The sequence below is a fragment of the Pollicipes pollicipes genome, unplaced genomic scaffold, assembly GCF_011947565.3.
Source record: "Pollicipes pollicipes isolate AB1234 unplaced genomic scaffold, Ppol_2.1 Scaffold_3447;HRSCAF=4054_pilon_pilon_pilon, whole genome shotgun sequence".
Classification (NCBI taxonomy): Eukaryota; Metazoa; Arthropoda; class Thecostraca; order Pollicipedomorpha; family Pollicipedidae; genus Pollicipes; species Pollicipes pollicipes.
Genome location: NW_023596297.1, coordinates 4,219,884 through 4,230,244, shown reverse-complemented (window position 1 = coordinate 4,230,244; position 10,361 = coordinate 4,219,884). Strand labels below are relative to the sequence as shown.

The window sequence follows — 10,361 nt, the reverse complement described above, 5'->3', positions numbered from 1 at the left end:
CCGTCACGTTACCCGCTGGGGTCGGACACTCACTCGTCGAGGGTGCTGTAGAACCACTCATAGCACACAAACTTGTGTGCCTTGGGCAGCTTCAGCAGGTTGCGCAGGCGCAAGCCCAGGTCGTGGGCCTCCCGGTGCCGGTCGGCCGTCGCGTACACGCTGTCCACCGGGGCTGGTGCTGGCGTCGGTGCCGGTGTCGACGCTGGCGCCGGCACTGGTGCTGGCGCCGGCGCTGGCGCTGGCGCAGACTCGGACGGCGCCGGCCGGCTCAGCGCCTTCTTGGGGGTGGTGGCGGCGGGTCGCGGCGGCGCGGCGATCGGCGCCGGGACCAAGGTCCGCTCCCTGGCTGGCGCCGGCGACTTTTTGGGTGAGGAGCGAAACGTGGGAGCGCTGACGTGGTCGTCGTCGAAGTAGAGTCGGTTCTTCTTGCGGATCCGCTGCGGCTGGTGGCGGACACAGCACGCGTTAGACTTGTACAAGCTGTCAAGGTGATGTGACGTCATGCACAGCATGTGGATGGCAGCTCCCTGGAACTCACACTAAAAAGAGCAAACACAACATATTCACCATGAAAAAAGAAGCATAAAAAGCACAAGATACTCAACACCTAATTGCATAACTGCAGTTGCATGAAACTCACTTCTGCCATTTTCACTGTTTGACAGGCAGCCAATCCCGCTGAGCTTGCTAACTGCATGCTGATATAAATCACATCAGCACACTCCCCCACCGCAGCAACTCACCGTGCCTCTCCTATTAAAAATAGGTGGTACAGTTTTTTCAGGAGTTCTCTTGATGACATTTTCTCCTGCAGGATGCAGCCCTAAAGCAGACAAGAAGCCAGGATTCCCTTCACTTGAATGCTGGCTGATATACTGCCCTTGTGATTTGTTTCCACTATTTTCATCTGTCATTGCTTCAATCTGAGTGGTCACCAAAGTGCTGTCTGCTTCTCCCTTCATGAAGTAGCCACCATTTTTTATTGTCAGAAGGGCTTGAACAGATTCATCTGCAAGTTAGAAGAGGTGACAGCTAAGCATGGTACACATGTGATTAAAAGCATTCAATTAGTAAAATATGCACTCTGTTATTCTGGTAACACACCTATTTGGTACATTCTTCATCAAACTCCATGGATTGAACACAGCAGTACTTGTGGCAGCATTGGAAGGATGAAAGGAAGAGTTCAGTAACTATCAGATAATGCAACCTCAACCTTGATGTTATGCTTCCTGGGCTTTTGTTGTGAAATTAATGGAGCTGAGGTTTCCCAAATTCAGCACTATTGAGCAACTAGGGAAAATGAGTTCAGGAGGGGAGCAGCTCTTTCAAAGCCATTAGGGTGTGGAATGCAAACAACTTCAGATTGTAACTTTTTGCAGAACACCATGTGACTGAGCTTCTTGCCAGATGCTTTTGTATAATTTACAATATACATCACCACTAAAAAGCTGAACATGAAACATAATTCACAATCAGACTCATGCCTGGAGCACCAAAAAGACCTCTTAAAATGAAACCATTTGGGATTCCAGACCTACTACTGAGATCCAGGCACATGTCTGGTCTGGAATGATCAGAACACAGCAGCAATAGTGGGATATGGGAGACAGTACCATCACTTGGCAGGCATAGTCATGCAGTCCATAACCTCCCAGTGCATTTTTCATAGATCTTTTTCATGCCAAAATTACATTACAGTCTACTGAGACTGAGAAAACAGCCGTGCTACAAAGCATAATCTTGGTAAATTTACACTGGCTCATCATATGGCCTCAAACAGTTAAAATATATTTATAAATTAGGTCAATTACATCAGATAAATTTTTCTATACATCTGTATTCAAATGTGATAAAGGATGTTTAGCTTGATTTTTGAATTCAGTAAACCTTGTCTGAACCAAAAGGGCTCTGCACTGTTTTTCCTTCTTGTCATAGGTATGTTCAGCTGGCTGTCAATCCAACATTCTGTTTTAGGGTCTAGGGATCTTGCCAGGTAGATATCCTGTACATTTTGAGTGTGTCAGCCAAATCTTGTTGTGTATTGGTGGTATGTAGGGTCATATATATGTCAGCTGGTATCATGTTTTAAGGCATGGTTAGATTAGGTTAAGTCATGTTAAATCTTCAAATAACACAGCCTTGTGCATATTTCAAAGCAGTTAGGATCAGTGATGTGCAAGGAATGCATTACATACAAATTAATTATGAATATAAAGCAATGTCTTCTATACAAATTGGTTATCAGATACTCTCAGGCATACCCAATTTTAACCTTAATGAGCAGCTCAAAATGAAATATCCTCCAAGAAGCTAGCATTGCTTGCCAGAACAAAGTACCACAGCAAGTTAAAAACAATAACAGGTCTACCTGTGCATACCATTTTAGCAAAAATGGTGCCAACACAATAGCAAATTAAACAGTTTGTTTAAAATTTCAGGCAACAATGCCACCATATAAAAAATTAAAATGTAGTGAACCAGACACCAACTGTATTGCTTTATCCTATATAAATCAGTGTACCTTTACACTTTCAGCCAAAAAACTTCCATGAAGTATGACCAAGATGTCCAAAATTTAACACCGAAACAGCAGTCATCTAAATATTCATGCATCAACAATAAACAAATTCAGTCTACACATCACATCACTCGCCCAAGCAGAACATACCCACAAATTCCTGAGATGCCAGTTATTTTTACTAGACAGATACAAGTTCAGGGCTTGCATTGGATTTTATCTAAATTGAAACTCCATCCATTTAACATGACTTAATGCCATAACAAGTTTCCAAGCACAATCAACTACACCTGATATGCTTCAGCATGTTGTATACCTATCAGGGCTTCATAAAACACCTATTTTAAGAGGACAAGTCCTTGCATAAGGTTGTTGTTGGCAGCTCATAGCTGTGATGGCCACGATCACTGTAAGAATAACTCCTGGAAAGCCCACGGGCTAGACAAGATTAATGAAACCCATTTCGAAATTCAAATCTGGTCCAATTCTGGACGAGCCAGAAATGTCAACAAGAGGGTGCAGACCAATCCCATCCACCAAGCTAGATCACGCCTCACAGACGTATGAAATGCATATAGTGCACGGAGCGCATCAACAGTAGCTATCTCAGACGCTCAGCTCTACCATCCTTATCGCAAACGATAGCCTAACTCCTCATTCTCCGCATTTACTTTCAAGTGAATCCGCCATGTTGATGCAATGTGTTGTCAAATTTCGTCGAGGCAAAATACCATCTGCTTATCATAAGTTTCTTAAGAACTAATTTCCACTAGCTTTTAGGTTTTTACAAATATTTATCACAATACTGTAGACATTTCATAACGAAAAATCTAGCAATATCAGGTAATTCATAACGCTGCCCAACAAAAATTAGAAGTCCCTGCTTTATGCTACTAGCATAAGGCTACGAAATCAATAAAATTTAGAGTCTTCTTAAAAACGCTGAGATGTTTATTGGAAAATCATTCCAGACGGCAAAAATAGCGTCATTCTGAAATATGAATTGATGATATGAGTTAAATGAGCAATATTTTGTTATTTCTTGGTGTCTTTTAAGTGTTTTCTAAAAGCATGTTACCCAAGCTTTTCAAACATACTTGGTTCACCGCGTAGGTTGTCAAGTTTTGTAAACTATTGTGGGTGGGCAGAACCGAAGGCCTAACTACCTTTTCACCCCATTTTTCTCGCCGGATGTAACACATTTTATTTTGGTGGAAGATAAGGTGTATTTCTGGTGTTTGTGTAACTTATAAAAAGTCTTTAATTCAGGTAGAGTAGTAGTCATGCAGGGGTAGATCAAGGGAGCAGGCGCTGAACGCGCGCGCCTCCTCTGTTCGCCAAGTGAAGAGGCCCCTTTAGAGGGTACCTTTGGGCGCCGAAGACGTTCTTCCATGGTGGGGATATGAGCTGGTACGCATTTTGCTTGTGAGAAGTCTACTGTAATTTGGTTGATGATTAACGATGAAAGCTCATAAAGGTCATCCCTGTACTCAAGAGCTTTTCATTTTAACCTCATAAACCATTGCACGTCTAATGGCACTAGGTGTGTGAGGCTTATTGCATCATTTATCCGGTCAGCTGTTACTATTCGCATTTGGAGGCGAGAGCAACCACGCATTTTGGTGCGGGGGGAGGGAGGGTTTTAGTGTTGATAGGTGCGCAGCTCTATACGGCAAACATACGTCTCTATGGGGAGGCAGAGAGTGTGTTAAACATCTAGCTACCTTAACGGATGTAGACCTGAATTTGGGAGCTTAAGTGCACACCCTACTCTAATTTCCTTTTTGCCCTTGAATTAGGTCACATTGACTTACCCATCCCGCTACAAAATATGCTGTTTTATTAAAGTTAGATTTTCAGGGGCATGCGAGTGGTACGCAAAAAAAGAACTCAATTTAGCATCGTGACACATTTTTCAACTCAGCTTTTTCCATGCCACCAAGAGTAACATTGACCAATACTTGTATGGGGTTTAGATTCAAAGCAAACTACTTTCATTAGATACAAAAAAGCAACTTAAAAACAACGATGAAAATGAGGTTACTGTGATTGTAGTGTAGAAAATGCGTGTGCTGTTTAAAGGACTGCAGCATGTCTTGTTATTATTAACAAGCATTCGTGTCGGGGATCAAGTTGGTCGCTCTCCCTTCCGAAGGTTTTCAAAACTAGTTTATGACCGGTGTGGCGTAGTCGTTCTAACGTTGGTAGCTGTACAGCGATATACGACAATCATACGTGTATATGGGGAGGTAAACATTTTCATTAATCTCCAATTTCTCCAATTTCATTAATGACAAAGTTTTAGCGCCGTTAAGACGCGCCAAACTTTGTATACCTGTAGACAACTGAATACAAGGTATTTAGGGGTGTGCAGTTAGATGTACATGGTCCTGTCGCTGACCCACGGAGGTGGAAGTCAGCCCCTAACTACCAGCAAAGACAATGCTGTGGAACCGTTCAAGGTTATGCAACAACATAAGACTGAAGGGAATGCTCCACCCTTTACTTTTCACTTATTGCTACATCAGACGCGTGTGAGTTGATCAGTGACATGAGTTCTGTCGAAATTCTGAAAAGCTCAGAATTTCTATGTGAAGCAGCTTACCCTGCGGGAGAAATCGCATTTGGCACCATCCTCTCCATTATGCAAGAAATGGTTTTAATTTGACTAGATTTTCCGACGGATGTGTTCTGTAGTGTTTGCAACCCAATAATGTGTCAAAACGTTCGTGTAATAAATGTTACGAAACCTGAAACATTCTGTTTAAACAAAAAGAGATTTGAGCATAAAGCTATTATTTCGCGAATTCAACGAAACGTTGTACTATGGTTTTGCTTACTTCGCTATGGCGTTAACCACAATGACATTTATCGCAGCACACTTTGGGTTGGGATGTGAAAGTACCACCTTATCCATGTGACGCACTGGTTCAAACTTCAACCAACGCGCTTCTCGGCCCTTGCCCGCTGGACCAATCACAAACGTTCTTTTATTCGTGCAAGTGCGATCAAATGCGCCCCTAGGTAGGACACTCTTCAAACGAAGCCACAAATTTCTGAAATACTTTCTTAGACAATTAGCCAGTTGAGGTCAGGATTACGACAAATGCCATTAAACGTATGTAAGTATGAAGGTCGGAACGAGGTCAAACCCAAACCGCTTTTTTCGCTGAAGAACGTGCTTCAAGCGGTAGTTATTTGTGCTCCTTTCGAATTTCTTGACTTTTTGAAAACAAGGTTCTTACATATTTCAGTTTCCTACACAAGGACAAACAGCGAGCTTCGGCACACTTACAACACATGAATAGTAAGCTCATGTCACACCCGGCTTATTTAACATTAACATCGAGCCAGTACATAAACAACACATTTGATCTAATTAATAACACCTGAAATACCCCTTATCACTGTTGTTCCTTCTAATCGTGTTGCTACGTCACCCGCCTACACTTACCACGTATCTAACATCTGAAACACATATGCATGCGCTCGCATTCATGATACATTGTAAGACATGTTAGGTATTCGTAAAAACAGCAACCACTTCCTAACATTCCTACCTCTTCGATTAAGTAACAAGTTTGGGGGTAGTTTCTGATACCCATTTTGTATATCATGATAACACGAACCGCATTATGCATCTTCTGTGGAGTTTTTGAGGTCGGAATAGGTCACTGACCTATAATGAACTAGGTCAACATTTTGTTTTAAGGAACATGCCGCCTAACATAGCCCTTGCCGCTTCTTCATATGCGAAATCAAGGCAGTTTTGTATGATTTTGGTCGCCATAGCCTTCAAAGGTCAAAAACGTCACTGACCTTTAATCAAGCATGGATGACCTTTTGCTTAGATTGGCATCTAGGCTCACGATGGTTGCATGGAAAGGCCTGGCGGCAATTTGGACACCAGCTGGCCGGCTAGCGTCAGCTTTTGCACGTTTTGAGGCATTCTTTACGTCTGGCTGCTAGATGCTGCCAGGTAATGCCGTCGTCACAAAACGATTCCATGACGCCATCAAACGATGACATAATGGGGCCCATTTTACAAACTTCGAAATTTGGCTACTTAGAGTCGCTTTTGAGCCTTGAAAGCTTACCAATAGTTACCAGCAAGCTTTTCCCACCATATTTGATGCCTACCTCAATGTCTTCAAATGTGGAAAGTTCCCTTTAAGTTCAACATTGTTTGACCTTATCTGACCCGAAAGTCATGACCAAGAAACCTTAGATAATGATGCAAGTGAGTTCGCGTACTGGCCGACACACACTGGGAAGTTAGTATATCTGGCTCTCTTAATTTTAGAGATCTCAGGGGGTCAAACTGACCCCCCCGCCCCAGCGAAGGGTATTCAGTGGACTACCCGGGAGCGTGTTAAGCCATGTCACGTTCAAACGCGCGCATCTGCGTGGTATGCTTAATTTTTTGATAGTCTAATGCAAAAATAAAACAAAGATATAAATATTGATATCTCAGAACACCCGGCAAAATCGAAGTTGTTTCCACAAACATCCACAACTTTGCCCGGGCCATAAATTTGCAGTCCGTCGCAAAAGATGATTTTTTATTGTAAGGTCTGAAAAGCGTTTACAGTACTCTCGAACTGGTATGCAACAAGTGGGGAAAATAGCTGGTAAATCTTGCGCATAAGGAGACCAATGCATCAGGGTATTTGTGTATGAGCAAACCACAATATTGTGCGCACCAATAAAAAAAGGATGTTGGCGAATGTGGATGATAATGCATACAAACAGGCATTCTTGCGTCGAAGAAATACGCGCGAGTCGGTTTGCGGATAGCATATTTCGCATAATCCAGGATCTGAATGTGAAAATGTGCCATACGAGCATTTCGGACAGGAGGATATGCATGCGACATTTTGCGCTCGAAGAAATTCGGTACGAAGGCATTTGATGCAAAGAGATTCGACCGTGAGTTTTGCGGCATAAATACCAAAGAACTTCCATGCAATGGTGGCTAAGCCCACCCGCATTTTGGGGGCACCGCAGCAAGCAACGGCATAAACGCCGTTGGGTCTCATGTCATGAAGTTGATGCTAAATCCGTCCACATTATGGGGCATGGTAGAACGCACTGGCATAACGTCGCTGGGCCGTCATCTCATGGATTTCCGGCTAAACTAAACCATAGATAAAGCAGTAGTAATAGTCTTATTCCTCGGAGAAAAACCAGGAGAGTGGAGATATAGATGGGTTCATATTTCGATAGCATGCCATCATCGAAACAATAGCAGAAACATTGCATCTATGTGAATGATGTTCCCCGCCAATGCACTGAACAACTAAACTGGGCCATATTATGGGTCATTGCAGCACGCACCGACATAACTGTTGCTGACAGTTATGTCGTGTGGAGGCTGTCATAAACGCAACAAGTTATGCAGCCATTGCAGGCGTATCTCATTGGTGATTCAAAGCCATCCATGTGCAACCAGGTAAGCCGCTCTAATTCAATGTCGCCACCCCTAGCCGCCATGTTACGTCTGCCGGATGGGGTAAGTCGTACCTAAAAACAGCGCCGGTGCTGGGTGGCGGAGCGATGTTTCACGGTCGTTTAAAAACGGCGCCGGTGCTGGGAGACAGAGCGATGCTTTACAGCGCCGGTGCTGTGTGACAAAGCGGTGTTTCACCACTGTGTCGTCGCGTCCACGGACACGCACGATGGCAGTTTATCTGCACACCTCTTGCCGTGCAGATTGCGCGTCTGGTGCACAGTGAGCGAATGCCAGCGCCTGAGGTGCTCAGTGGGCACGTTTGTCCGACCCTCCTGAGTTTCTGCCCACGGCGAGCTGGCTGCGCGGACTGCTGTGAGCGGTAGCTACCGTAGTAGCGGTAGCGGTAGCTACCGTAGCAGGCTGCCGATTACTTGTCACCATCCCGCGGCTAAGCATTGATTGAGGTACGAATTGACTCGCGCAGCGGCGAGTTAGCCAGGCATTTAGCTTGCACGAATGGTGGGAAACCTTCAGGCCGACTTTGTTGTGTCTGTGCCTCCTTGCGATTCGCCGCTTGGAGGATCAGTGTTGGCCTTATTTCATAAATAATTGGATTGTAGCCTGAAATATGCTTGATCCCGTGGCGGCAGGAGTACAAGCGTATCATAAACGTTACACAAGAAGGCTTGATGTGGCCTAGGTAAAGTAACCAAACTGGATTAAGCGGCAAAAGACGTGGTAACCTGAATCAGTATAATCAGTAATCAGTATTTGGACGGGGGACATATTTTTGTCATGCAGAGCGAAGAGACTATTCTCTTCGCTCTGCTTGACAAAAATATGTCTCCCGTGAACAGAGGGTGAACATATTCGTTTTCTGCGAAAATTGCCAAACATGGATTGCGTTCCTTCTTGATTTGCATAAGGCCATTAATAAAATGAACACCAAAATAGCCCTGATCGTAGACTTTTCTGGTTCTTGACGTGGGGCGCAACATTGTCTGCATTGCTCAACAGACCCCAAGTCGGCACTCGGTTGTCGAATTGCGTTGGGATTTACTCAGCAACCAAACACGATTGTCGCAAATTGTATCACGAATAAGATATTTTGAAAAGCTGTTTTGATTCCATGGCAGTTTTGTCCAAATTCGGAAATATTCATTTCTGGTTTGGTTTCATCTTATTGTCGCCATGTAAGCCTACAACTTCTCCTTGCCTTCCCTCGGCTTGTACGCTAGGAAAACACCGGCCACCCTGCCTGAGGCCGGCTTTTAGTCTAGGTACTGCCCTGAATGTTAAAAAGCAATGCAGTATATGCTTTCGGCGCGGTGTTTGGTGCAGCGACATTGCACATACCATAACAATCAGCGATGCATTACAATATCTTGGTTTTTAAGTTATAGTAGCAAGAATTCAAATCTTACGCGATGAAAATTTATTATGTACTGATACAATTTGAATTGCTTGAAAGATGTTTAAATCATAAATCGGAGCCTAACGCACCAATAATCGTGATTGAATGTACAGGCATTCAGTGTACAGATTAACAGCAGCCATTATACATGTGTATGTATATATATATATATATATATATATATATATATATATATATATATTATGTATGACATTGGCAAATAAGCTGAATCTAAACGCAATATACCAGGTGTTTCCCCGCACACATTCAAGTTCACACAACAGTCACTCCACCACTTCTTCTCGCCGGTCCGCCTCTGCCTCTTGCCTTGTCCTGGTCGCGAGTCATGTCATCACCCTCACTTTTCTTCTTGCTGTCTACCACAGTGCGTCGCTGTGATTTGACGTAAATGTATTGAATAAGGTGCCAGTCAGTGCCTTGGACACTTTGCCCAAGAAGCTGTAGCCGTCGCACAGAACAAGCCAGCCAGCCAGCCGGCCATCCTTCTTACCAAGGGTTGTTATGACCTGGAATGTCTCCTTCGGCTTGGTGTAGCTAAGCCCAAGGAGGGGTCTGCAAAGTCAAGGAAAAGTATGGAGAAGTATGTGTTATGACATAGCTGCAAACTATTTACAGCTACTACAACTAAACAGAGCTACACTCCTTGCCAAGTCGAAAATCCACACATTCCTTTGAAGTGGACGGTGCTGAACGTTAAATTGATTCGCGCTTGACTGACTTGGTCCAGGCTACGGAGATCGTCGATATCTGCAGGAGTAAGGGAGAGAGAGAGAGAGAGAGAGAGAGAGAAGAGAGAGAGAGAGAGAGGAGAGAGAGAGAGAGAGAGTCTAGCGAGCAGAGAAGCGAGATAAGAGAGAAAGAGAGAGAGATAGAGCGCCGATATAGAGAGAGTCAATAGAGAGAGAGAGAGAGAGAAGAGAGAATAGAGAGAGAGATAGAGCGAGAGAAGAGAG

General features: G+C 43.9%; 1 long non-coding RNA gene across 4 annotated transcripts; it reads right to left on the bottom strand.

The window, feature by feature from the left end:
* Window positions 1-289: 289 nt before the first annotated feature.
* LOC119092038 (uncharacterized) lies at window positions 290-3,234 on the bottom strand. 4 transcript variants are annotated; one of them, XR_005093486.1, is made up of 3 exons: window positions 3,193-3,234; window positions 744-1,009; window positions 290-443 (listed from the first exon to the last, which is right to left on the bottom strand). It is a non-coding gene; the product is annotated as an uncharacterized LOC119092038 (long non-coding RNA). The 4 variants fall into 4 exon arrangements; XR_005093487.1 differs by lacking the exon at window positions 3,193-3,234 and adding an exon at window positions 3,146-3,184; XR_005093488.1 differs by lacking the exon at window positions 3,193-3,234 and adding an exon at window positions 2,838-3,112.
* Between the last annotated feature and the right edge of the window lie 7,127 nt (window positions 3,235-10,361).